Source organism: Myotis daubentonii, chromosome 12 (assembly GCF_963259705.1).
Source record: "Myotis daubentonii chromosome 12, mMyoDau2.1, whole genome shotgun sequence".
Classification (NCBI taxonomy): domain Eukaryota; kingdom Metazoa; phylum Chordata; class Mammalia; order Chiroptera; family Vespertilionidae; genus Myotis; species Myotis daubentonii.
The window spans coordinates 10,346,872-10,374,599 of NC_081851.1; the positions used below are offsets into that span (position 1 = coordinate 10,346,872).

A 27,728-nucleotide genomic window follows, 5' to 3' on the forward strand; every position below is an offset into this window, starting at 1 on the left:
AACAAAACCCCAGAAACCTGCTTTAGTCCTCCGGGCTTCAGCCAGCAGGATCGCAACATTGTAAGCATAGGCCAGAAACCTACTTTCAGCAGCAGAGGCCTAAGAGCTGGAGCCAAACCTCAAAGCTAAAGCAGGCCCAGAATAAAAAAAAAAAGAAGAAAAAAAGGAGCGGTTGGGAGCTTCAGTCACCCCCAGCCTGAAAACAGCCCTCAGCCCCTCACCCAGACTGGCCAGGGACCCCAGTGGGGACCCCCACCCTGAAGGGTGTGTGACCAGCTGCAAACAGCCATCATCCCCTCACCCAGGCTGGCCAGGCACCCCAGTGGGGACCCACACCCTGATCCAGGACACCCTTCAGGGCAAACCAGCCGGCACCCACCCGTGCACCAGGCCTCTACCCTATATAGTAAAAGGGTAATAAGCCTCCCAGCACAGGGATCAGCAGAGCCGCGAGGCCTCCTGGCACCGGGATCAGTGTGACAAGGGGCAGCGCCCAAACCCCCTGATCGCCCTGCGGCTCTGTGTGTGACAGGGTGCGGCGCCCCAACCCCCCCCCCCCCACGGGCCCTTCTCTGTGTGTGACAGGGTAGAGCCTAACCTCCCCATCGGCCCTGCCCTGAGTGTGAGAGTGGCGGCACCCCAACCCCCTGATTGGCCCTGCTTTGTGGGTGATAGAGGACAGCGCCCCAACCCCCTGATCTGCCCTGCTCTGTGTGTGACAGGGGGCGGTGCCCCAACTCCCCTATCGGCCCTACTCTGTGAGTGACAGGGGGGAGCTCCTCAACCCCCTGATGGGCCCTGCTCTGTGCTGAAGGGGGGAGCTCCCCAACCCCTTGATCGACCCTGCTCTGTGCGTGACAGGGGGGAGCTCCCCAACCCCCTGATCGACCCTGCTCTGTGTGTGACAGGGTTCGGAGCCCCAACACCCCTGATGGGCCCTGCTCTGTGCGTGAAAGGGGGTGGCGCCGCAACCTCCCCATCGACCCTGCCTTAAGTGTGACAGGGGACAGTGCCCCAACCCCCCAATTGGCCCTACCCTGAGCGTGACTGAGGGTGGCATCACAACCTCCCGATCGCCCTGCTCTGTGCATGGCAGGGGGCGGCGCCCCAACTCCGCAATCGGCCCTGCTCTGAGCCCGACCAGGGGCTGCACCTAGGGATTGTGCCTGCCCTCTGTCACCTGGGAGCAGGCCTAAGCCAGCAAGGCGTTAGCTCCTGAGGGGTCCCAGACTGTGAGAGGGCACAGGCCAGGCTGAGGGACCCCCCTTCCCCCCGAGTGCACAAATTTTTGTGCACTGGGCCTCTAGTCTTCAGAATATTTCACCCCAAAGCCACAGAATATACATTCTTCTCCAGTGCACATGGGACATTTTCAAAGATAGACCACATATTAGCACATAGGCAAAGTCTCTTCAAATTCAAGAGGATAGAAATCATAACAAGCATCTTCTCAGATGACAGTGGCATCAAACTAGAAATCAACTACAATAAAAACAATGGGAAAAAAATCAAACACTTGGAGGCTAAATAGCATGCTATTAAACAATGATTGGGTTACCAAAGAGATCAAAGAAGAAATAAAAAGCACCTTGGAAACAAATTACAATGAAAACACAACAATCCAAAATCTATGGGACACAATGAAAGCAGTCCTGAGAGGGAAGTTCATAGATCTACAAGCATACCTCAAAAAAACAAGAAAAAATGGTAATAAATTACCTAACCCTGAAACTTAAAGAATTAGAAAGAGAGAAACAAGAAAAGCTCACAGTATCCAGAAGGAAGGAGATAATAAAGATCAGAGAAGAAATAAATGACATAGAGAACAACAAAAAAAATACAAAAGATCAATGAAACCAAGAGCTGGTTCTTCTAAGGATAAACAAGATTGATGAACCTCTAGCCAGGCTCACCAAGAAGCAAAGAGAGAGGACTCAAATAAACAAAATCAGAAATGAAAGAGGTGAAGTAACAATTGATCCCACGAATATACAAAGGATTGTAAAAAAATACTATGAACAACTCTATTCCAACAAAGTGGACAACTTCAACAAAATGGACACATTCCTAGAAAAATACAAGCTTCCAAAACTCAATCAGGAAGAATCAAAAAACCTGAGTAGGCCGATAACTACTGATGAAGTTGAAACAGTAATCAAAATGCTTCCAGCAAACAAAAACCCTGGACCAGATGGCTTCACAGGGGAGTTTTACTGAACATTCAAAGAAGAACTAAAACCAATCCTTCTCAGACTATTCCAAAAAATGCAAGAGGAAAGCACAATTCCAAGCTTTTTCTATGAAGCCAGCATTACCCTAATCCTAAAACCAGATAAAGACACCACAAAGAAAGAGAATTACAGCCCTAACCGGTTTGGCTCAGTGGATAGAGCTTCGGCCTGCGGACTCAGGGATCCTGGGTTCGATTCCGGTCAAAGGCATGTGCCTCGGTTGTGAGCACATCCCCAGTGGGGGACGGGCGGGGGGTGCAGGAGGCAATTGATCAATGTTTCTCTCTCATCGATGTTTCTAACTCTCTATCCCTCTCCCTTCCTCTCTGTAAAAAAAAAAATCAATAAAAATAGAAAGAGAATTACAGGCCAATATCCCTGATGAACATAGATACTAAAATCCTCAACAAAATTCTAGCAAACTGGATCCAGCATTACATTAGAAAGATCATACACCATGACAAGTGGGATTTATTTCAGGGATGCAAGGCTGGAACAATATCCACAAATCAATAAATGTGTTACACCATATAAACAAATTGAGAGACAAAAATCACATAATTGTATCGATTGATGCAGAAAAGGCATTTGACAAAGTCCAACACCCCTTTCGGATAAAAATGCTCAGCAAAGTGGGAATAGAAGGATCATATTTCAACATAATAAAAGCCTTATGTGAAAAACCAACAACATACTCAATGGGCAAAAACTAAAACCATTTCCCTGAAGAACAGGAACAAAATAGGGATGCCCACTTTCACCACTCCTGTTCAACATAGTACTGGAAGTGCTAGCCAATGCAATCAGACAAGAAGAAGAAATAAAAGGTATCCAAATTGGAAAAGAAGAAGTAAAATTGTTAGTATTCACCGATGACATGATACTGTACATAGAAAACTCTAAAGACTCCATCAAAAATTATTAGGATTAATAAATGAATTCAGCAACATAGCAGGATACAAAATTAATGCCAAGAAATTGATGGCATTTTTATACACCAACAGTGAACTTACAGAAAGAGAGATTAAAAAAACAATCCCACTTATCATTGCACAAAAAAATTAAGATACCTAAGAATAAACTTAACTAAGGAGGTAAAAGACATCTACTCAGAAAACTACAGGATGTTGAAAAAAGAGATAGAGGAAGACATAAACAGATGGAAGAACATACCATGTTCATGGATTGGTAGAATCAACATCATTAAAATGTCCATACTAACCATAGCAATCTATAAATTCAATGCACTCCCCTTTAAAATAGCAACAGCTTATTTCACAGACCTAGAATGAACTCCCCAAAAATTCATCTGGAATGAAAAACGACCCTGAATAGCTGCAGCGATCCTGAGAAAGAAGAACAAAGTAGGAGGGAATCTCAATACCAGATATCAAGCTGTATTACAAAGCCACTGTATGGCACAAGAACAGTCATATAGATCAATGGAATAGAATAGAGAACCCAGAAATTGACCTGAACCACTATGCTCAATTAATATTTGACAAAGGAGGCAATAACATACAATGGAGTCAAGACAGTCTCTTCAATAAATGGTGTTTGGGAAATTGGACAGATACATGCAAAAAATGAAACTAGACCACCTACTTACACTACACACAAAAATAAACTCAAAATGGATAAAGGACTTAAATGTAAGATGGGAAACCATAAAAATACTAGAGGAATCCAAAGGCAACAAAATTTTAGACATATGCTGAAGCAATTTCTTCATGGATACAGCTCCTAGGGCATTGGAAACTAAAGAGAAAATAAACAAATGGTACTATATCAAAATAAAAAAGCTTTTGTACAGCAAAAGAAACCATCAACAAAACAACAAGAAAGTCCACTGCATGGAAGAATATATTTTCCAATGTTATCACCAATAAAGGTTTAATCTTCAACATTTATAGGGAACTCGTACAACTTAACAAAAGGAAGATAAACAATCCAATCAAAAAATGGGCAAAGGACCTAAATAGACACGTTTTGAAAGAGGACAGTCAGAAAGCCAAGAAACATATGAAAACATGCTCAAAGTCATTAATCATCCAAGAGATGTGAATCAAAACAACAATGAGGGTACTAGCTCACACCTGTCAGAATGGCTATCATTAACAAATCAACAAACGACAAGTGCTGGAGAGGATGTGGAGAAAAAGGAACCCTCCTGCACTGCTGGTGGGAATGCAGACTGGTGGAGTTTCCTCAAAGACAGTATGGAGTTTCCTCAAAAAGTTAAAAATGGAACTTCCATTTGACCCAGTGATCCCACTTCTAGGAATATATCCCAAGAAACCAGAAACACCAATCAGAAAGGATATATGCACCCCTATGTTCATAGCAGCACAATTTACCATAGCTAAGATTTGGAAACAGCCTAAATGCTCATCAACAGATTAATGGATTAGAAAACTGGTACATCTACACAATGGAATACGTACCCATTTGCCACAGCATGGATTGAACTGAAGAGCATTTTGCTAAGTGAAATAAGCCAGTCAATGAAAGAAAAATACCACAGGATCTCACTCATTTATGGATAATAAAGACCATTATAAACTAATGAACAAAAATAGATACAGAGGCAGAGCAGCATTGAACAGACTGTCAAACTACAGCGGGAAGGCTGGGGAGGAATGGGGGGAGGGAGGTAAGAGATCAACCAAAGGACTTGTATGCATGCATATAAGCATAACTAATGGACACAAGATACTGGGGGGTAGTGGAGGCCGGGGGAAGGTCAAGGGGGAAAAAAGGAGACATACGTACTACTCTTTGTAATACTTTAAGCAATAAAACAAAATAAAAAAATAAAGACTAATTAAGAAGCCATTTAAATAATTCAAGCAAGGGATAGTGATATTCTGAACATGTCAAAAGCATGGAACATGGAAAGAATCATTCTTTTCATTCCAGGTGTACTAAGAGGTAAAATCTTCATATATTGCTTCAATATTGACAATGGAAGGAAGTGGGGAAGCCAGATATGAAAGATAATTCCATTTAAAAAATATGGGGGTCCACTGTATGGGAAAACATATTCTCCAGTGATGCATCTGATAAGGAGTTAATTTCCAGAAAATATAAAGAACTCATATAACTCAACACCAGGAAGACAAAAAATCCAATTTTAAAATGGGCAAAAGACCTGAATAGACACTTCTCCAAAGAGGACATACAGATCTCCAATAGACATATGAAAAAATGGTCAACATCGCTAATCATCAGAGAGATGCAAATAAAATCTATATTGAGGTATCACCTCACATCTGCCAAAATGGCTACCATCAGTAAGTCAACAATCAACAAGTGCTGGTGAGGATGTGGAGAAAAAGAAACTCTACTTCACTGCTGGTGGGAATGCAGACTGGTGTAGCCACTAGGTAAAATAATATTGAAATTCCACCAAAAAATTAAAAATTGATGATTCCAAAATGGCGGCAGAGTAAGTGTAAGCTGCACTGACACACTCCCAAGACAAAACTGGAATTAAAACTGAAATATAGAGAAACCATCCTGAATAATCAACTGAAGACTAGCTGGAGAGAACCCTGATAACCAAGAATGGAAAGTAGAGACTACAAAGAGACTGGTAGGAAGTGCAGAGGCATTAAAGGACTTGCCAGACTCCCACAGACAGCATTTGAAGTTCCAAAAGGATATTATAGATGTGGGGGGGTTCCCATGGAGAACTCTGGGGTTTAAACCCTAAGCTGAGCTCCCCAGCCCAGAGCACCAGAACTGAGAAAGATACCCATAGAACATCAGGGTGTGAAAAGCAGCAGGGTTGCTGTCTGCCAAGGAGAGACAGCTGGAAAGGCAGGCACCCTCTTAAAGGGCCAATGCACAAAATTTCCTATGCAGCCATTCACCTTGGGCTCCAGAAGAGGTAGGGCAGAGTGGACTGGAGTTGTGTTAGCAGAAGCCAGGGTTGGGGGCTCTGGGGTTAGAGCTTAGAAGGCACACACCCTGGTTTCCCGTGCTGGTCATTCCCTCATACTGCAGAAGACATCTTTCTCAGACAAACTTTTGCTATTCCACGTGCTTTTTGCCTGGGGGAAGGGAGGTGTCCCACCCTACTGTAAAACACCTTGCTCCACCCTGTGGCATTTCTGAGGCCCATTAAGAGATTGAGAATAACAGTCAGCCTGCAGGCAATAGCAATTGTCCCATTCTATTGGAAAATGTCTCACCCCACCCTGCGATCAATAGCCTAAGGCTAATCGAGACTGAATAGCAATCAGACTACAGGCAGAGGCACATCTTTGGAGGCTTTGAGTCCTTCTCTGATCTAATTCTGGGCTCAAGGGTAGGAAAAGCATACCTTGTGCACATCTTGGTCCTTCCAAAAGGCACCCAGCCCCAGCAGAGGGAGCCACACACTGTGGATTGCCGATAGCTCCAAACAGGGTACTCGAGTCAGTCAGAAACATCTGACACTGTCCTGCACTAAAGATCGGGAGGTGTAGTAGATGTACCTAATACAAAGCCACAAACCCAAACAGGAGCCAAACATGGGAGACAAAATAACAAGCTGCAAATGAAAGAACAAGAGAATTCCTCCAGAAGAAGAGCTAAATGAAATGGAGATAAGAAATTTATCAGACATAGAGTTCGGAATAATGACAAAAATACTCAACAACATGAGAAGAGGTATAGTAACTATGAAGAATGGCATAGCACTAACAAAGAACACGGTGGAAGGAATACACAGCAGATTAGGGGAAGCTGAGGATCGGATCAGTGAATTAGAAGTCATGGTAGAAAAAAATCATTCATACATAAAGGTCACTACATAATACTAAAGGGATTGATCCAACAAGAGGGTATAACCCTGGTAAACATATATGCAACCAATATTGGGACACCTAAATATATATAAAAAAAAAACTTCTGAAGGATGTAAGGGAGAGGTTAACAGCAATACAGTTATAGAAGGGGACTTTAACACTCCATTGACTTCACTGGATAGATCTTCCAGACAAAAAAATTAACAAGGAAACAGTGACTGTAAAGGACACACTGGATCAGATGGATTTAATTGGCATGTATAGAGCATTTCACCTCATAGCTGTAGAAAATACATTCTTCTCAAGTACACATGGCCATTCTCAAACATAGACCATGTGTTAGGACATAAAACAAGTCTCTACAAATTCAAGAATTTTGAAATCATATTAAGCATCTTCTCAGATCATGATGGAATGAAATTAAATGAACTAGTAAAAACACTCAAAAACATCCAAACATATGGAGGCTAAATAGCATAGTATTAAAAAAATGAATGGTTTACCAATGAGATCAAGAAAGAAATAAAAAACTTCCTGGAAACCAATTAAAATGAACACACAACAAAATCACTGGACATAGCAAAAGCAATCCCAAGAAGGAGGTTCATAGAATTATAGGCCTACTTCAAAAAAAACCAGAAAAAACTAATAATAAACCATTTAAAGAACTTGAAAGAGAACAAGAAAAGCCAAGTAAGTAGAAGGAAGGAAATAATAATAATTAGAGCAGAAATAAATGACACAGAGACTAAAAAACAATATAAAAAAATCACTGAAACCAAGGGCTGTTACGACTCAGCAATTAAAGGAAATGAACTGATGATGTAGGGGCCGCTGGGCTACGGTTGTCAAGGGGCAGACGCGATGTTCACATGGTGAAGCTTCCCGGAGTCCTTTCATTGACCTGAGAAAGCAAGTGTTTCTAAAATATGGACTGCACTTCAAAACAACTGGATTCTACCAGATCGGCAATTAATTAGCTAGCTAGGCTACCTAAGATGAGTCACTTAATTTTTGAGTCTCATTTCCTTAGCAGAACCTTGTAAAAGCAATATTCCTAATAGGTGGGTTGGGGTTCCGTTGGGAACCCAGGCTGAGGGCCACAGCTCCCCGGGCACGTCCTCTGGGCCTGTTTCAGGCCTCTGCTGGCTCCTGGGCATGGCTAGCATTCCCAGGGTGGGTGGGGCTAGGAAGTGACTATTTGCTGAATAATCAAACTTTGATGTGGTTCAGGTCTGGGGTTAGGCCAGACTTTGGTTTAGGATACTTGGACCCATTGAACCCCACCCGCTGAGACTGAGCCTGACTTACCTTGGTCTCCTCATCAGCTCTCAGGCTGGGAATGGCTGAGCGTGGCTCCCTGGGTGGCTTGAAGATAGAAAAATTCCCAGATTCCCCTTGGACTGCTATTGTCTACAGACTGCCTGGCCTTGAGTCAGCTGCCTGGAGCCGAGGCCCAGGGTGGCAGCCCACTCATTCTTTCTTCCCGGTGCCCAACGTCTTCTGTTTGCCCCTCCAGGAACCGCCCCCCAACCCCCCATGTCTACTGCCCAGTGCTCGGCCTTTGCAGCCAAGGGCTCTTTTGCATTGTCATTTGCTTCAGTTTGGTTACCAAGGCACTCCCAGGGGTCCAGTGGGGAGGAGAGTGAGGTTAGCTGTTTATTGCCTGTGGGATTCTTGGGTGACTGTGGGGGAGCCTGGGGTGACTGTGGGGAGCCTGGGGTGACTGTGGGAGCAGCCTGGGGTGACTGTGGGGAGCCTGGGGTGACTGTGGGAGCAGCCTGGGGTGACTGTGGGGAGCCTGGGGTGACTGTGGGAGCAGCCTGGGGTGACTGTGGGGACAGCCTGGGGTGACTGTGGGGGCAGCCTGGGGTGACTGTGGGCGCAGCCTGGGGTGACTGTGGGCGCAGCCTGGGGTGACTGTGGGGAGCCTGGGGTGACTGTGGGGACAGCCTGGGGTGACTGTGGGGGCAGCCTGGGGTGACTGTGGGCGCAGCCTGGGGTGACTGTGGGGGAGCCTGGGGTGACTGTGGGGACAGCCTGGGGTGACTGTGGGGACAGCCTGGGGTGAGTGTGGGCGCAGCCTGGGGTGACTGTGGGAGCAGCCTGGGGTGACTGTGGGGGCAGCCTGGGGTGACTGTGGGGACAGCCTGGGGTGACTGTGGGCGCAGCCTGGGGTGACTGTGGGGGAGCCTGGGGTGACTGTGGGGACAGCCTGGGGTGACTGTGGGGACAGCCTGGGGTGAGTGTGGGCGCAGCCTGGGGTGACTGTGGGAGCAGCCTGGGGTGACTGTGGGGGCAGCCTGGGGTGACTGTGGGGACAGCCTGGGGTGAGTGTGGGCGCAGCCTGGGGTGACTGTGGGAGCAGCCTGGGGTGACTGTGGGGAGCCTGGGGTGACTGTGGGGAGCCTGGGGTGACTGTGGGGAGCCTGGGGTGACTGTGGGAGCAGCCTGGGGTGACTGTGGGGAGCCTGGGGTGAGTGTGGGCGCAGCCTGGGGTGACTGTGGGAGCAGCCTGGGGTGACTGTGGGGAGCCTGGGGTGACTGTGGGGAGCCTGGGGTGACTGTGGGAGCAGCCTGGGGTGACTGTGGGGGAGCCTGGGGTGACTGTGGGGAGCCTGGGGTGACTGTGGGCGCAGCCTGGGGTGACTGTGGGGAGCCTGGGGTGACTGTGGGGGCAGCCTGGGGTGAGTGTGGAATAGCCTGGGGTGACTGTGGGGGCAGCCTGGGGTGACTGTGGAATAGCCTGGGGTGACTGTGGGGAGCCTGGGGTGACTGTGGGGACAGCCTGGGGTGACTGTGGGGAGCCTGGGGTGACTGTGGAATAGCCTGGGGTGAGTGTGGGGGTGCTTACATCCCTCCATCAAATTCAGGGTTTCTCTCATGACAGCCTTTCTTACCATTTTCTTCTCTTGGGTTCCCTTCCCTCAGCCATCCACCCTGTAGGTGGTAGCAGCCCTATTGTTACCCTGGTTTTCTGAGCTGTCCCATGTGGTTTTCCTGATCTGTCCCTATCTTCATTAGTTCTCCCACGGTACCCTAATGTGAGGTGCCCTCTCCTTGCTGCTGGGACCCTCACTGGTCTCTCCTTGGATGTCAGACAGGTCCACAGGGGGCAAGGATTTCTGCCAGCTTTTGTTCACCTCCCTGCTGTGGCCCCAGCGTCAGAAAAGCACAGGCGCAGGGAGGTGCTCACCAAGTAATTAAATGGCCGAGTGGATGGAAATAAGTGAGCACTCCCTGAGCAGCGTGTGGGCCTTTGCTCACGAAGGGGAGGGCACAGGTGCTCTTCACGGTGGGAGAGGCTGAGGACTGAGAGGGACCTCTGACTGGGAGAGCTGTTTTTTCCTTTTTCAAATTGTGGTAAAATATACATAACAAAATGTGCCAGTCTAATCCTTTTTAAGTCTACAGTCCAGCACAGGGAGGGCCACAATGGGTTCTTAAACTGGACCGGAGGGCCGGAACAAAAGCATGGATGGAGTGTTTGTGTGAACTAATATAAATTCAAAGTAAACATCATTCCATAAAAGGGTACGGTCTTTTTTTTTTTTTTAGTTTTATTCATTTCAAACGGGCGGATCTGGCCCGTGGGCCGGAGTTTGCCCACGGCTGGTCCAGCAGCATGAAGTGCATTTGCATTGCTGTACACCATCAGCTCCATAACCTCTTCATCTTCTCAGACTGAAACTCAATACTCACTAAACAGCGTCTCCCCCTTCTCCAGCCTTTGGCAACCACCGTTCTACTTTTTGTCTCAGTAAATTTGACTACTTGAGGTACCTCCCACAAGTGGAATTAAACAGCATTTGTCCCTTTGTAACTGGCTTGTTTTGCTGAGCATGTCATGTTGGAGCATCCATGTGGGAGCCTGCGTCAGAAGGTCCTTCTTTCTTAATGGCCGAATAACATTCCACTGCATGTATGAGCGCATTTGGTGTAGCCGCCCATCCACTGACGGACACATGGGTTGCTTCCGCCTTGTGGTTATTGCTAACGATGCTGCGATGAACATGGGTGTGCAAATATCTATGAGTTTCTGCTTTCAGTCATTTGGGGTACACGCCCACAAGTGGACTTGCTGGATCACACAGTAATTCTTGTTTTAACTTTTTGAGGAACCACCATATTGCTTCCTACAGTGGCTACACCATTTTACATCCCTGCCGCAGTGCACAGTGTTCCAGCTTCCCCACAGCCTCCCCAACCTTGCTACCTTCTGGGTTGTTGTTGTTTGTAGCAGCCGTCCTAATGGGTGCAACATGGGACTTCATTGTGGTTTTGATTTGCATTTTCTAATAATCAGTGATGATAAGCATCTTTCCATATGCTTTGCGGTCATTTGTGTGTCTTCTTCAGAGAAATGTCTGTTCAAGTCCGTGCGTTTTAAAGTGAGCTTGTTGGGTTTTCTTGTGGTGACTTGTAGGAGTTCGTCACATGGTCCACAGAGCAACTGTTTGTTGGGTAAATGCTGTGCACCGATTTCCCATTGGCGACCTTTTTATTCTGCTGAAAGTGTCCTTTGACACAAAAAAGTTTGTAATTTTGATAAAGCCCAATCTACCTGTTTATTCCTTTTGTTGCTTGTGCCACATCTGGAGAATCTTTGGGGCGTCACTGCAATTAGGAGGTACATCTTTCCACCATGGACCTGCCCAGCGCCCTTTACCCGCGAGCAGAGCCTGGGGACCCAGAGCGATCAATTCTCCTTACCAGACGGTGGGCGAGCTTCCTGCTGCAGGAAACGTCTGCTCATCTGGGGCCTCGCAGAGTCCTCACAGCACAGATGGGGGCTGGAACATGCCGGATGAGTAAATAAAGGGGTAACTGAATAAATGGCTCTCGGTGGAGCAACACTGGCCTCTCCACAGGGCTGTAGAGCCTCAGCTCTGACTGTTCTCAAAAGCTCTTTCTCTCTTTCTCTCCTTCCCTCCGGTCCCAGCAGGTTGCTGCTCAGTGGGCCCCGGCTTTTCTGATGGTTTGCAGTATGACAATACTGCTCTATGGCTCCCAGCCGTGGCCTCATTTCCCTGCTTCTTTAACGAAAGGGACGTGTCTTCTGTGGGAAATTGTTGATTTATTGAGTGACCAGAACCGTTCCTGTTCCTAATAGAAACCAGCATAGACAAGCTACTCGCTGAAGGCGAGCAAGGGGCAGGACCGGCTGCTTCTGCGTAGGAAATTAATGTCATCGCCCCTGGGGCGTCCCTGCCAATTTGGAGCTGAGCTTCACCTGGATGTTCCCCCTCGCACGGACAGCCCTCCTCAGGACATCCAGTCCAAACACCTTCTTAATGACCTTGTGCACAGAACTCTCCCATGAGCCCCAAGTCTCATGGAACACAAATTCAATATAAAGTCAAAATCAGGAGCATTCATCCCACAATAAAAGAAAATCTACTGAATGAAGCATGAATGCTTGTTAATTATCTCTTTCTATTTTTTCATTCTTTTTAGAGCTGCTGGTATCACTATCAAACAAGGAGTGGGTGGCACCAAAATTAAGGAAAAAGTAATAAGAGAAAAACATGAAATTAAGACAATTCTGTCAATTAACTTTTTGAGCAAACTGGGAAAAAGCTGTCATTACAAGTCATTATGTGATTTTAGCAGCAGAACATTCCAGTATGGTTTAGGTCTTTCTTGTCCTGTTGGGGGGAGTTTGAAAAGTCATGGCATTCTAGAAAGAAGGGAGTCTGGGTTTGAATCCTTGGGGCGCCTCTCCCTTCTCTCGTATGACCCTGCACAAGAAATAACAGCAGTTTTAATCTCTGTTGGCTCATCTGTAAAAGAGGGATGCAATGAAAAATGCTGAAGGGAGCTGCTATGGGATGAAATGAAACTGCGTTTGTGAAGCATGTATCATGTGCTCAATAAATCACCCCTTACCTCCTCCTCCCACTGGGGTGGCATTTGGCGTGGGGTGGAGTTGTTGTTAGGCGATTACTAACTTAAATAACAGACTAGTGGCAGGCCAGATCACCAAGGCCCTGTGGACACAAAAATGCTTTTTGTTTTAAAAAAACAAAAAACAAAAACAAGACATTGTCTCCTTTGTCCGCTCACTCTTCCGTCAAACGTTTGTGCGCCTTGAGAAAGGGCTGATGGCAGCGCAGGGTTCACCTGCTTGGCCCGGGGAGCTCAGCCTGATTTGCAGTTTGCTTCTTCCATGACTTTTTGTTCCAAGATCTTTGGGTCAGTCTGGGTGACGCATCAGTCAACGTGTGAATTTCCCACGTGCCTGTAAGCCCCAAAGCTGAGCTCCAGGCGGTTCATTCGTGGCTGCCCACACACCGCCAAGAGAGAGCCTGCGAGAGCCACAGGGACCGCTGGCCTGCGTTTAGGAAATGTTTGCCTCATCTCATTCCATTTCATTTCCTCTTTCTCAAGGCCCAAACAAGGGGAGAGACTGAGGCCCTAGCCCATTTGGCTCACTGGATGGAGCATCGCCCCGTGGACTGAAGGGTCCCAGGCTCGATTCCGGTCAAGGGCATGTACCTCAGTTGCAGGCTCATTCCTGGCCCTGGGCAGGGTGCGTACAGGAGGCAACTAATCGATGTGTCTCTCTTACATCGATGTTTCTCTCTCTGCCTCCCCTCCCACCCTTCCACTCTCTCTAAAAATCAATGGAAAAGTATCCATTGTTTGGTAGCTTATATCCATTGTTTAGATATTTGGTAGCTTGGGGTTTTTTTCTTTCACTTTTTTTTTATTTTTTTGGAATCTGGCAGATGAATCACATCTTGCCACTTTAAAAAAATCTTTATTGTTGAGAGTATTACAGAGGTCCCCCTTTTGTCTCCTCATTCCACCCCCCCCCACTCTTTCACTTTATTGGGGCTGTGTGTGAAGGTAGTGGCCACCCCATGGAAGAGCCAAAGGAAATGGCAACCCACCTGGGGAGAAACTTGCAGAGTTAAAGGATTTGTACGAAACTGTAGAGAGACTGCACTGTAAAGCCACAGGCCGGTGGGAATAATTGGAAGCCTGTTCACGAAGAGATAGGAGGCTCTTCCTTGCTTTCCAATCACAGTTCTCTCCATTTTTATTGCCAGTGGAGAAATCTGTTCCCATAGCTATTTAGAGTTCAGAATCCCAGGGGCAGGAGGCCCCCATCCTTGCTGCTGACAGAACAGCGCAGAGGTGCTGCCTGCCGGAGGTGAAGGAAGGGGTGCGGGGAGGCCACAGCCCCATGGGGCTTCCAGGAGAGGCAGCGTTTCTGGTCTTCATTTTGGAAAAACAAGTTCTCAGCACGGACATGTCCATGATCTGTCCTCCTCACTTTCAGAGATGCTTGGCAGCCAAGATTAGGGTCTTAAAAAAAAAAAAAAAAAAAAAGGCACCCTGGCCGGGTGGCTCAGTGAGTTGGAGTGTGGTCCCATGAACCAAAGGGTGGCGGGTTCGATCCCCGGCCAGGGCACATGGCCAGGTTGCAGGTTTGATCGCCAGTCGGGGCACATGTGGGAGGCAACTGATCTCTCTCTCTCTCCCCCTCTCTCTTTCTCTCTCAGTCGCTCTCTCTCCCTCTTCTTTCCCCTTTCTCTAAAATCAGTAAAAAACATATCCTAGTGTGAGGATTAAAAAAATGTTTCGAGGCATGTTTTACGGCAGAATATAGTCTAGGCTGCGAACAGTCCATGTGAGCTTGCGAAGGGTGCTTATCCTACTGCTCTCGAATGAAGTGTCCTACAGGTGTCACCTAGGATCGCTGATGGATGTGCTGTTCAGTTGAACCACATCCTTCCTGATTCTCTGCCTGTTGGGCTCCTAATTCCCGATGCAGGCTCCCAGGACAATGGTGGGTTTTCTAGTCCTCCCATCCCAGCAGCTTAGCCTACATGTTTTGATACTTTCTTGTTGGGTTGTGTACATTAAGAATTGTTATGCCTTCTTGGGTTTTTGCTGCTTTAATAACATGAAAGCCCCTCTTTATCCCCAATTATCTTCCTTGCTCTGAAGTTGGCTTTGTCTGAAATTAATATATCTACTCCAGTGTCCCTTTAATTATTGTTAGTACAATATACTTTCTTCATTTCTTACCTTTAGTCTGTCTCAAAAAAAAGTCACTCTATAGAGTTTCTATTTGAAAATATCTATAAAGTCAACTTATTTTTTTAATTTTTTATTTAAATATTTTTTTTATTGATTTCAGAGAGGAAGAGGGAGGGAGAGAGAGAGAGAGAGACATTAATGATGAGAGAGAATCATCTATCAGTTGCCTCCTGCACATCCCACACTGGGGATCAAGCCTATAACTCGGGCATGTGCCCCAACCGGGAATCAAACCATGACCTCCTGGTTCATAGGTTGACGCTCAACCACTGAGCCATGCTGACCAGGCCAAAAGTCAATTTCTTGTAGATAACATATCATTGGGTCTTATTTCTTTTCTTTTTTAAAAAAATATAGTTGTTTTATTGATTTCAGAGAGGAAGGGAGAGGGAGAGAGAGATAGAAACATCAATGAAGAGAGAATCATTGATTGGCTGCCTCCTGCACGCCCCCTTTTGGGAATCGAGCCCGCAACCTGGGCATGTGCCCTTGACCAGAATCGAACCCAGGACCCTTGAGTCCACAAGCCAATACTCTATCCACTGAGCCAAACCGGCTAGGTCAAGTGTCTTATTTCTTAAAAATGCGCCCTAGTTGGTTTGGCTCAATGGATAGAGCGTCTGCCTGAGGACAGAAAGGTCCTGGGTTCAATTCCAGTCAAGGGCACTTGCATGGGTTGCAGGCTCATCCCCTGTTGGGGGCATGCAGGAGGCAGACAAACCATGATTCTCTCTCATCATTGATGTTCCTATCTCTCCCTCCCTCTCCCTTCCTCTCTGAAATCAATAAAAATATTTTTAAAAATTGCATTCTGACAATCTCTGTTTTTAATCACTGTATTTAGACCCTTCAAATGTAAAGTTATTGATATAGTTGAATTAGTTGCCACTTTGTAACTTTTTTTTTTCAATGGAATTTATTGGAGTCACATTGGTTTGCAACACAATACATGTTTCAAGTGTACAATTCAGGGAAACATCATCTGCTCGCTGCATCGTGTGTTCCGTGCCCTGAGCAGGATCTTTCTGTCCCCTTTGCCCCACCTCTGCCCACCTCCACCTACCCCCATGCCCTTTCCCTCCCGCTATCTCCACATCCTTTCCCACGCCCTTTCCCTCTGCCTACCACCACACTGTTGCTTGTGTGTATGTGAGACATATATGTAGATATATAGATATTTGCTTAATTCTTCCCCTTCTTTCATCCAGCCCCCATCCCCACCCTTCTGACAGCTGTCAATCTGTTCCATGCCTCTGTTTCTATTTTGTTCATCGGTTTATTTTGTTCATTAGATCATATGGTGTTTGTCTTTCTATGACTGGCTTATTTAGTTAGCATAATAACCTCCAGCTCCATCCATGCTGTCCTTAAACCTAAGATTTCCCTCCCTTTTTGCAGCTGAGTAGTATTTCATTGTGTAAATGTACCACTCCTTTTTTAAATCTTTATTGTTAAAAGTATTACATAAATCCCCCTTTCCCCCAATCGAACCCCTACAACCCACTCTCACCCCCCACCCCAAGCCCTCACCGCCCCATTGTCTGTATATGCTGTGCCCCAGCATAAATGCATACAAGGTCTTTCCTTGATCACCGCCCTCCCCGCTTTCCCTCCAAGATTCCCCACCCTGCGCCATGCTCCAGGTCTCTGGGTCCATTCCGTTCAACCGTTTATTTTGTTAATTAAATTCCACATATGAGTGCGATCATGTGATACTTGCCTTTCTCTGACTGGTTTATTTCACTTAGCATGGTACTCTCCAGGTCCCTCCATGCTGTCTCAAAGGGTAAGAGATTCTTCTTTTTTACTGCTACATAGTATTCCATAGTGTAAATGTACCACAGCTTTTTTATCCACTCATCCACTGATGGGCACTTGGGCTGTTTCCAGATCTTGGCTATTATAAATTGTGCTACTAAGAACATAGGAGTGCATACATTCTTTCTGATTGGTATTTTGGGTTTTTATGATATTTTCCTAGAATTGGGATCACTGGGTCAAATGGCAGTTCCACATTTAATTTTTTGTGGAAACTCCATACTGTTTTCCATAATGGTTGTACCAGTCTACATTCCCACCAGCAGTGCACTAGGGTTCCCTTTTCTCCACATCCTCGCCAGCACTTGTCATTTGTTGACTTATTGATGGTAGCCATTCTGACAGGTGTGAGGTGATATCTCATTGTCCTTTTAATTTGTATCTCTCTGATGATTAGTAACTTCCAGCATTTTTTCATATGTCTCCTGGCCATCTGTATGTCCACTTTGGAGAAGTGTCCTTTTAGGTCCTTTGACCATTTAATTGTATTGTTTGTCTTCCTTTTGTTAAGTCGTATGAGTTCCTTATATATTTTGGATACTAACCCTTTATCAGACGTGTCATTGCCAAATATGTTCTCCCACACAGTGGGCTCACTTTTAGTTTTGTTGGTGGTTTCTTTTGCTGTGCAGAAGCTTTTTATTTTGATGCAGTCCCATTTGTTTATTTTCTCCTTAGTTTCCTTTGTCCTAGGAGGTGTATCGTAAACACATTGCTACAAGAGATGTCTGAGATTTTGCTGTCTATGACTTCTTCTAGGACTTTCATGGTTTCTGATTTACATTTAAGTTTTTTTATCCATTTTGTTTATTCTTGTGTATAGTGTAAGTTGGTGGTCTAGTTTCATTTTTTTGCATGTATCTGTCCAATTTTCCCAACACCACTTATTTAAGACACTGCCTTGACTCCATTGTATGCTCTTCACTCATTTGTCAAATATTAATTGAGCTAATGGCTTGGGTCGATTTCTGGGGTCTCTGTTCTGTTCCATTGATCTATATGCCTGTTCTTGTGCCAGTACTAGGCTATTTTGATTACAGTGGTTTTGTAATATAACTTGAAATCTGGTATTGTGATTTCTCCAACTTTGTTCTTCTTTTTCAAGATTGCTAAAGCTATTCAGGGTCTTTGTTGGCTCTATATCAATTTTTAGGGTATTTGTTCGAGATCTGTGAAATATGCTGTTGGTATTGCATTGAATCTGTAGATTGCCTTGGGTAGTATGGACATTTCAATAATGTTGATTCTACCAATCCATGAACATGGAATATTCTTCCACTTGTTTATAACTTCTATCTCTTTTTTCAATGTCCTATAGGTTTCCAAGTACAAGTCTTTTACCTACTTGGTTAGGTTTATTCCTAAGTATCTTAATTTTTTTTGTTACAATGGTAAATGAGATTGTTTCTTTAGTTTCTCTTTCTGAGAATTCATTATTAGTGTATAAAAAAGCCAGAGATTTTTAGGTGTTGATGTTGTATCCTGCTACATTGCCCAATTCATTTATTAAATCTAGTAGTTTTGGGGGGGAGGTGGAGTTTTTAGGGTTTTCTATGTACAATATAATGTCATCTGCGAATAATGAGAATTTTACTTCCTCCTTTCCAATTTGGATGTCTTTTATTTCTTCTTCTTGTCTGATTACTGTGGCTAGGACTTCCAGTACTATGTTAGAAAAGAGTGGTGGAAGTGGACATTCCTGTCTAGTTCCTGTTCTTAGGGGAAATGGTCTTAGTTTTTGCCCATTGAGTATGATATTTCTTGTAGGTTTGTCATATATGGCCTTTATCGTGTTGAGATATGCTCCCTCTATTTTGCTGGATTTTTTATCAAAAATGGGTGTTGGATTTTGTCAAATACCTTTTCTACATCTATTGAGATAATCATGTGATTTTTGTCTTTCAATTTGTGTATGTGATGTAGCATGTTTACTGATTTGCAAAAATTGTACCAGCTTTGCATCCCTGGAATAAATCCCACTTGGTCATGGTGTATGATCTTTTTAATATATTGCCAATGTTTTGTTGAGGAGTTCAGCCTCTATGTTCATCAGGGATATTGGCCTGTAATTCTTTTTCTTTGTAGTGTCTTTATCTGGTTTTGGAATTTAAGTAATGCTGGCCTCATAAAAAGAGCTTGGAAGTGTTCTTTCCTCTTGAATTTTTTGAAATAGTTTGAGGAGGATAGGTGTTAGTTTTTCTTTGAATGTTTGGTAAAACTCCCCTGTGAAGCCATCTGGACCTGGGCTTTTGTTTGCTGGGAGTTTTTTTAATTATTACTGCTTCTATTTCATGAGTTGTTATTGGCCTATTTAGGTTTTCTGATTCCTCCTGATTCAGTTTTGGGAGGTCGTATTTTTCTAGGAATTTGTCAATTTCATCTACATTGTGCAGCTTGTTGGCATATAGTTGTTCATAGTATTCTCTTACAATCCTTTGTATTTCTGTGGTATCAGTGGTTATTTCTCTGTTTTCATTTCTGATTTTATTTTTTGGGTCCTCGCTCTGATTCTTGATGAGTCTGGCTAATGGTTCATCGATCTTATTAATCCTTTCAAAGAACCAGCTCTTGGTTTCATTGATTTTTTTTGTACTGCATTTTTAGTCTCTATGTCATTTTTTTTTTAACTCTAATCTTTAGTATTTCCTTCCATCTACTCACTCTGGGCTCTTCTTGTTGTTCTTTTTCTAATTCCTTAAGTTGTAGGGTTAAATGGCTTATTATTTTTTCTTGTTTTTTGAGGTAGGCCTGTAGTGCTATGAACTTCCCTCTCAGGACTGCCAGGCACCCCAGGGGGAACTCCTACCCTGAAGGGGCTGTGGCCAGCCTACAAACAGCCATCAGCCCCTCACTGAGGCTGGCCAGGCACCCCTTTACATTTGAAGGGTCTAATGGCTGTTTGCAGGCTGGCCACAGCCCCTTCAGGGTAGGAGTTCCCCCTGGGGTGCCTGGCCAGCCTGGGTGAGGGGCTGAGGGCCATTTGCAGGCTGGCCACAGCTCCTTCAGGGTGGGGGGTCCTGCTGGGGTAACTGGCCCATCTGGGTGAGGGGCTGAGGGCCTTTTTCAGGCTGGCTAAGCCCCCCAGCGGCGACCCTCACCCCATGAGGGTGTGGCCAGCCTGGGTGAGTGGCTGATGGCTGTTTGCAGGCTGGCCATGGGCCCCAGCCACCCAAGCTCCCAGTGGAGGCTGGCTGGAAGCAGGTATCTGGGATTTATTTGTCTTCTATAATTGAAACTTTGTTGTCATGAGCGGTGGCCTCAGCCGGCTCAGGGCTGACGGGAAGCTTGGCTTCCTCCATCGCCCAGGCAACCAGCTTCCTGCTTGCTCTAGCTCCGTGGTTGCCGGTCTCCATCTTGGTTGGGTTAATTTGCATATAGTCGCTCTGATTGTCTGGTGGGCGTGGCTTAGGGTGTAGCAAAGGTACGGTCAATTAGCATCTTTGTCTTTTATTAGTGTAGATTACCAAGGCCTCCCACCCATTCTTTATAATAATCGTGTCATTCATTTAACTTATCCATAAGCTTTAATACCAAGTACACTGTTGCCTGTTGCCATTGTTATTTTGAACATACTGTTATATTTTAGGTAATTACAAATAATAAAAAAAAATATTTTATTTTACCTTTATTTATTATTTCTCAAACACTTTTCTTTCTGTGGATCTGAGTATGAAGATAGCCAATTGATGTTTCTCTCTCACATTGATGTTTCTCTCTCTAAAAAATTCAATTTTTTAAAAAGGGGGTCCCTAATACTGAAAAACAAAATTCAACAAGTAAATTTCAAAGATCTTATTGGATTTATTCAGTGTTTCATGAACGGGCAGCATCCAATCTAAATGGATAGAGAGAAGCTCGGAGGAGCTGTGCAAAGTGACAGACTTACAGGCAGAGGGTGTGGGACAAGGAAGTTATACCAGCAAAAAGCAGATGGGCTGTGGCTAGGTCACTTCCCTTCAGGGGCCCGCACGGGTCCATCAGGTAAATGACTGCACAGGTGCTGGTCAGGGGATTCCTGGCTGGAGGTTTAAGATTCCATTTCTGGAGAGGCTGAAACTGTAATTATGTCTGTTTGGTGACGTGGGGCTTCGCATAAGGACTCCATTTGGGGCCTGTTATCTTATTTTTAACACTGTGATTGCCAGAGGTGACATGCTTACTACCAGGAAGCTTGCTCCAGCTCATTGTCCCACGTTTCTTCAGAGTGAGGGATCCTGCACACTTTCACCTGATCCAGGGTCCAAGCGACTGCTTACTCGGCCTAGCCTGTTCCTCCTGGCCTCATTCTGTTCATGTACTGACCACCCATTGTGGACCAAGACGGTGCTAGTTCCTCAGGTCAGTGTTCAGCAGTCATACTTGCCATCTCCAAGGAGCTCGGTCTAGATGGGGAGAAAAGAAGGCAAGTAGACTCAGACGGTTTGCAGGGAGTTGTTGTTGAGAACAGGGGCACTCTGGGAGGAGAGGAGAGAGCCCCGAACACTGTGGGGCTAATGGGGTGGGGAGTCAGAGAAAGTGCTACCTTAAAAATAAAAGGGCTTTTTAGTGAGAGGCAACAAGCACTTATTGAGATAAATAAGAATAGCTATTGCAGCATACTGATTCAGGCAGAAGCCCTCATAGTGTTCTGATTAGGAGACCAAGGCAGTGGTCATTTATGAGAAGAAGGAGGGGAGCAGTTGCATCAGTAGCAGGAAGATACTTCTGTTGGTGCAGGTAACACAACATAATAGTGACGGCAATTCAAAACAGTGTCTTTCATTTTCAGTCTTATAGTCCTCAGTTCAGTACTCATAATAACTGATTTCTTGTTAGTTTTGCAAACAGTTCTTTGAGACGCAGTGTTGCTTTAGGTCCCATCCAAAGATTATTTTGCCCTTTAAAATAATTTTTTTAAATTGATTTCAGAGAGGAAAGGAGAGGGAGAGAGAGAGAGAGAGAGAGAGAGAGAGAGAGAGAGAGAAACATCAATAATGACAGAGAATCATTGATTGGCTGCCTCCTGCCTGCCCCACACTGGGGACTGAGCCCGCAACCCAACCTGGAATCGAACCATGATCTCCTGGTTCATAGGTCGACGCTCCACCATTGAGCCACGCTTACTGGGCTATTCTGTTCTTTCTAACATTCCAATGGTTTGAGGCATGAGACTTGTACAGCAGTTCCTCTGGGATGGAAGCTCTGGCTCCATGTTAAAGTAGCTCCATTTATGTTGTTTGCAAAAGGCACACAGAGCCCAACAGAGCTACCAAGTAAGCTGAAGGACAGCAGGCAGGGGAAGAGTATTTCAAGCAGCTATGGGAGTCCTTGCAAAGCTTGGGGTTGGGACTGCATGCCCTGGGAGCAGCAATGGCCTTGGAAAGGCTACCGGCCCACATAAGTAGGGGGAGTGACCGGAGTGCAGATGGGAGAAATCAGGGTGAGGCATGGCAGCCTGTGGTGCCTCATTTGTAGGTGCCCAGCACTTGACCATGAAGGCAATAGGGTTCATTGCACACTTGGTGGTTTTTCTTTCATTTTGAAAGGTATTTGACTATGGAAATGATAAAACATGTAGAGTAGTATAATGACCTTCCTCATGCCCATCACCCATGGTTTGAGAGTTCTCAATATGCAGCAAATCTGGTATCATTTATATTTTTCTACTGCTCCCTTCACCCCCTGACGTCATGTCATTTTAGTCAGTAGTTCATCATGTATCTCTAAGAGAAAAGACTTCTTAAACACATCATAATATCTTTATGCAATTTAAAAGTTAACAATACCTCCAAATATTATCTAATATACAGCCAGTTTTCAAATTTCTTAATTAGCACAGGGACTTCTTTTATTAGTGGTGCTAGATCCAGACACGATCTACACATGCAGGCGGTTGGTAAGTTCTTAAGTCTTGATAAATCAGCAGCAGTCGCTCCTCTTGCTCCCGGGCACTTATAGAAGAAAACAGGTGATTGGTCGTACATTCTAGGTTTGACCATTGCGGGGCCTGGCATACTGGCTAGAACAGCATGGCAGCCTGGGAGGGTGGGCTGAAGGGAACCGGGCCATGGCGGGTACAGCAGCCATCTGACTGGGAAAGGAGGAGTGTGCTCAGGCTGAGGCAGGGGAGATAGGAAAGAGGGGCATGGAGCTGTGGGACAACGTAAAACATAGCAATATTAGAATAGCAGGTGAGCCAGAAGAGACAGAAAGGGATAGAAAACATGTTTGAAGAAATAATGGCAGAAAACTTCCCTAACCTGGTAAAGGAAAAAGTCACACAAGCTCAGAAGGCACAGAGAACCCCAAGTAATAAGAACCCAAACAGGCCCAAGCCCAGACATATCATAATTAAAATGCCAAAAATTAAAGACAAAGAGAGAATCCTAAAGGCAGCAAGAGAACAGGAAACTCTTACTTACAAAGGAGCTCCCATAAGGCTGACACCTGATTTCTCATCAGCAACTCTACAGGCCAGGAAGGAATGGCATTACTATATCCAGCAAGGCTATCATTCAAAATACATGGTCAAATAAAGAGCTTCCCAGACAAAAAAAGGATAAAGGAGTATATCACCACCAAGCCAGCATTACAAGGAATGCTAAAGAACTGCTGTAATGAGAAGAAACAGAGAGAGAAACCTAGGAATACAGAATTAAAACAGCAATCAACAAGTACTTATCAATTATAATCCTAAACATAAATGGATTAAATGTTCCAATCAGAAGGCATAGGGTAGCTGAATGGATACAAAAACATGACCCAACTATATGCTGTCTGCAAGAGACCCACCTCAGAACAGAAAACACACACAGGATGAGAGCAAAGGGATGGAAAATAAAAATTTTCCATGTAAATGGAAAAGAAAAAAAGCTGGAGTAGCAATACTCATATTCAACAAACTAGACTTTAAAATGCAGGCCAGGCCACCACAAGAGACAACAAAGGTCACTACATAATACTAAAGGGATCGATCCAACAAGAGGATATAATCCTGGTAAACATATATGCACCCAATACTGGAGCACCTAAATATATATTTAAAAAAACAACTTCTGAAGTACTTAATGGATAGATCAATAACAATACCGTCATAGTAGGAAACTTTAACCCCCCACTGACCTCCCTGGATAGATCTTCCAGATAAAAACTTAACAAGGACATAGTGACTCTAAATGACATAGTGGATCAGATGGATTTAATTAACATTTATAGAACTTTTCACCCCAAAGCTGAATAATATATATTCCTCTCAAGTGCACATGGATCATTCACAAAGATAGACCATATGTTAGGGCACAAAACAAGTCGTTACAAATTCAAGAAGATTGAAAGCATCTTCTCAGATCACAGTGGAATAAAATTAGAAATCAACTACAGTAAAAACACCCAAAAACATTTAAACACATGGAGACTAAATAACATGTTACTAAACAATGAATAAGTTACCAACAAGATCAAGAAAGAAATGAAAAAACTTCCTGGAAACCAATAAAATGAACACAGAACAACCCAAAATCTCTGGGAACCAGCAAAAGCAGTCCTGAGAGGGAAGTTCACAGGCCTACCTCAAAAACACACACAAAAAAAAAAAAACAAGAAAAATCAACAGTAAGCTATTTAACCCTACAACTTAAAGAACTAGAAAGACAACAACAAGAAAAGCCTAGAGTGAGTAGAAGGAAGTAAATAATAAAGATTAGAGCAGACATAAATAGCATAGAGACTTAAAACAAACAAACAAACAAAAAACAGTACAACAAATCAATGAAATCAAGAGCTGGTTCTTTGAAAGGATAAACAAAATTGATGAACCATTAGCCAGACTCATCAAGAAACAGAGAGAGAGTACCCAAATAAATAAAATAAGAAACAGAAGTGGAGAAGTAACCACTGACACCACAGAAATACAAAGGATTGTAAGAAAATACTATGAACAACTATATGCCAACAAGCTGCACAATGTGGATGAAATTGACAAATTCCTAGAAAAATACAACCTCCCAAAACTGAATCAGGAGGAATCAGAAAACCTAAATAGGCCAATAACAACTGATGAAATAGAAACAATAGTAAAAAAACAAAAAACAAAAAAACTCCCAGCAAACAAAAGCCCAGCTGTGGATGGCTTCAAACAGGAGTTTTACCAACATTCAAAGAAGAACTAACACCTATCCTCCTCAAAATATTTCAAAAAATCCAAAAGGAAGGAACACTTCCAAGCTCTTTTTATGAGACCAGCATTACTTAAATTCCAAAACCAGATAAAGACACTACAAAGAGCCCTGACCGGTTTGGCTCAGTGGATAGAGCCTTGGCCTGTGGACTGAAGGGTCCCAGGTTCAATTCCAGTCAAGGGCATGTACTTTGGTTGCAGGCACACCCCCAGTAGGAGGTGTGCAGGAGGCAGCTGATCAATGTTTCTCTCTCAACGATGTTTCTAATTCTCTCTCCCTCTCCCTTCCTCTCTGTAAAAAAATCAATAAAATATATTTAAAAATAAAAGACACTACAAAGAAAGAGAATTACAGGCCAATATCCCTGATGAACATAAAGCCTAAAATCCTCAACAAAACATTAGCAATATATTAAAAAGATCATACACCATGACAAGTGGAATTTATTCCAGGAATGCAAAGCTAGCACAATATTTGCAAATCAATAAACATGCTACATCACATACACAAATTGAAAGACAAAAATCACATAATTCTATCAATAGATGCAGAAAAGGTATTTAACAAAATCCAACACCTATTTTTGATAAAAAGTCCAGCAAAATAGAGGGAGCATATCTCAACATAATAAAGGCCATATATGACAAACCTACAAGAAACTGCATACTCAATGGGCAAAAACTAAGACCATTTCCCCTAAGAACAGAAACTAGACAGGAATGCCCACTTTTACCACTCTTATTCAACATAGTACTGGAAGTCCAAGCCACAGTGATCAGACAAGAAGAAGAAATAAAAAGCATACAAATTGGAAAAGAGGAAGTAAAACTCTCATTATTCACTGATAGCATGAAATTGTACATAGAAAACCCTAAAAACTCCACCAAAAAAAAAAAACTACTGGATTTAATAAATGAATTTGGCAATATAGCAGAAAAAATAACACCCAAAAATCTCTGACATTTTTATACAACAATAGTGAATTCTCAGAAAGAGAAACAATCCCATTTACCATTGCAACAAAAATAAATTTTAAGACACTTAAGGATAAACTTAATCAAGGAGGCAAAAGACCTGTACTCAGAAAGCTACAGGACAATGAAAAAAGAGATAGAGGAAGATATACAAGTGGTAGAATATACCATGCTCATAGATTGGTAGAATCAACATCATTAAAATGTCCATACTACCCTAGGCAATCTACAGATTCAATGCAACCCCTATTAAAATATCAATGGTATATTTCACAGAGCAAGAACAAAATCTCCAAAAATTTATATAGAATTAAAAAAAAAAAACACCACCTGAATAGCTGCAGAAATCTTGAGAAAGATTAACAAAGTTGGAGGAATCACCAATACCTGATTTCAAGTTATACTACAAAGCCACCATAATCAAAACAGCCTGGTACTGGCACAAGAACAGGCATATAGATTAATGGAACAGAACAGAGACCCCAGAAATGGACCCAAGCCATTATGCTCAATTAATATTTGTCAAAGGAGGCAAGAGCATACAATGGAGTCAAGACAGTCTCTTCGACTGGACAAAAATCGTGCACCTATGGATGAGGACAGTGGGTGAGGAGTGAGGGAGGAGGGTGGGGTGGGAACTGGGTGGAGGGGACTTATGGGGGAAAAAAGATGAACAAATGTAATAATCTGAACAATAAAGATTTAACTAATAAAAAAAATAAACCGAAAAAATAAAAGACAGTCTCTTCTATAAATGGTGTTGGGAAAATTGGACAGATAATGCAAAAAAAAAAAAAAAGTGAAACTAGATCACCAACTTACAGTATACACAAAAATAAACTCAAAATGGATAAAAGACTTAAATGTAAGTCGTCAAACCATAAATATCCTAGAAGAAACCATAGGTAGCAAAATCTCAGACATCTCTTGTAGCAATATGTTTATATATATGTCTCCTAGGGCAAAGGAAACTAAGGAGAAAATAAACAAATGGGACTACATCAAAATAAAAGGCTTCTGCAAAGCAAAAGAAACCATCAACAGAACAAAAAGTGAGCCCACTGTATGGGAGAACATAATTGGCAATGATACATCTGATAAAGGGTTAATATCCAAAATATGTAAGGAACTCATATAATTTAACAAAAGGAAGACAAACAATACAATTAAAAAATGGGCAAAGGACCTAAATAGACACTTTTCCAAAATGGGCAAATGACATTTGAAAAAATGTTGAAAGTCACTGATTATTGGAGAGATGCAAATTAAAACGACAATGAGACATCACCTCACACCTGTCAGAATGGCTACCATCAACAAATCAACAAATGACAAGTGCTAGTGAGGTTATGGAGGAAAGGGAACCCTAGTACACTGCTGGTGGGAATGCAGACTGGGTGCAGCCATTATGGAAAACTGTGGAGTTTCCACAAAAAAAATAAATATGGAACTACCATTTGACCCAGCAATCTCACTTCTAGGAATATATGCTAAGAAACTCAAAGCACCAATTAGAAAGAATTACCCCTGTGTTCATAGCAGCACAATTTACAATAGCTAAGATCTGGAAATAGCCCAAGTGCCCTTCAGTAGATGAGTGGATAAAAAAGTTGTGGTACATTTATACCATGGAATACTATGCAGCAGTAAAAAAAAGAAGAATCTCTTACCCTTTGAGACAGCATGAAGGGACCTGTAGAGTAT

General features: G+C 43.7%; 2 protein-coding genes across 2 annotated transcripts in view; one reads left to right on the forward strand and one right to left on the reverse strand.

Annotated features, from left to right (window-relative positions):
* GPR45 (G protein-coupled receptor 45) overlaps positions 1-27,728 on the forward strand; it is a 93,852-nt gene that overhangs the window by 25,512 nt on the left and 40,612 nt on the right. The gene's annotated exons all lie outside the window — the stretch shown is intronic.
* Positions 1-27,728, reverse strand: part of LOC132213853 (small ubiquitin-related modifier 2-like) — a 32,997-nt gene that overhangs the window by 1,303 nt on the left and 3,966 nt on the right. The window lies entirely within an intron of this gene.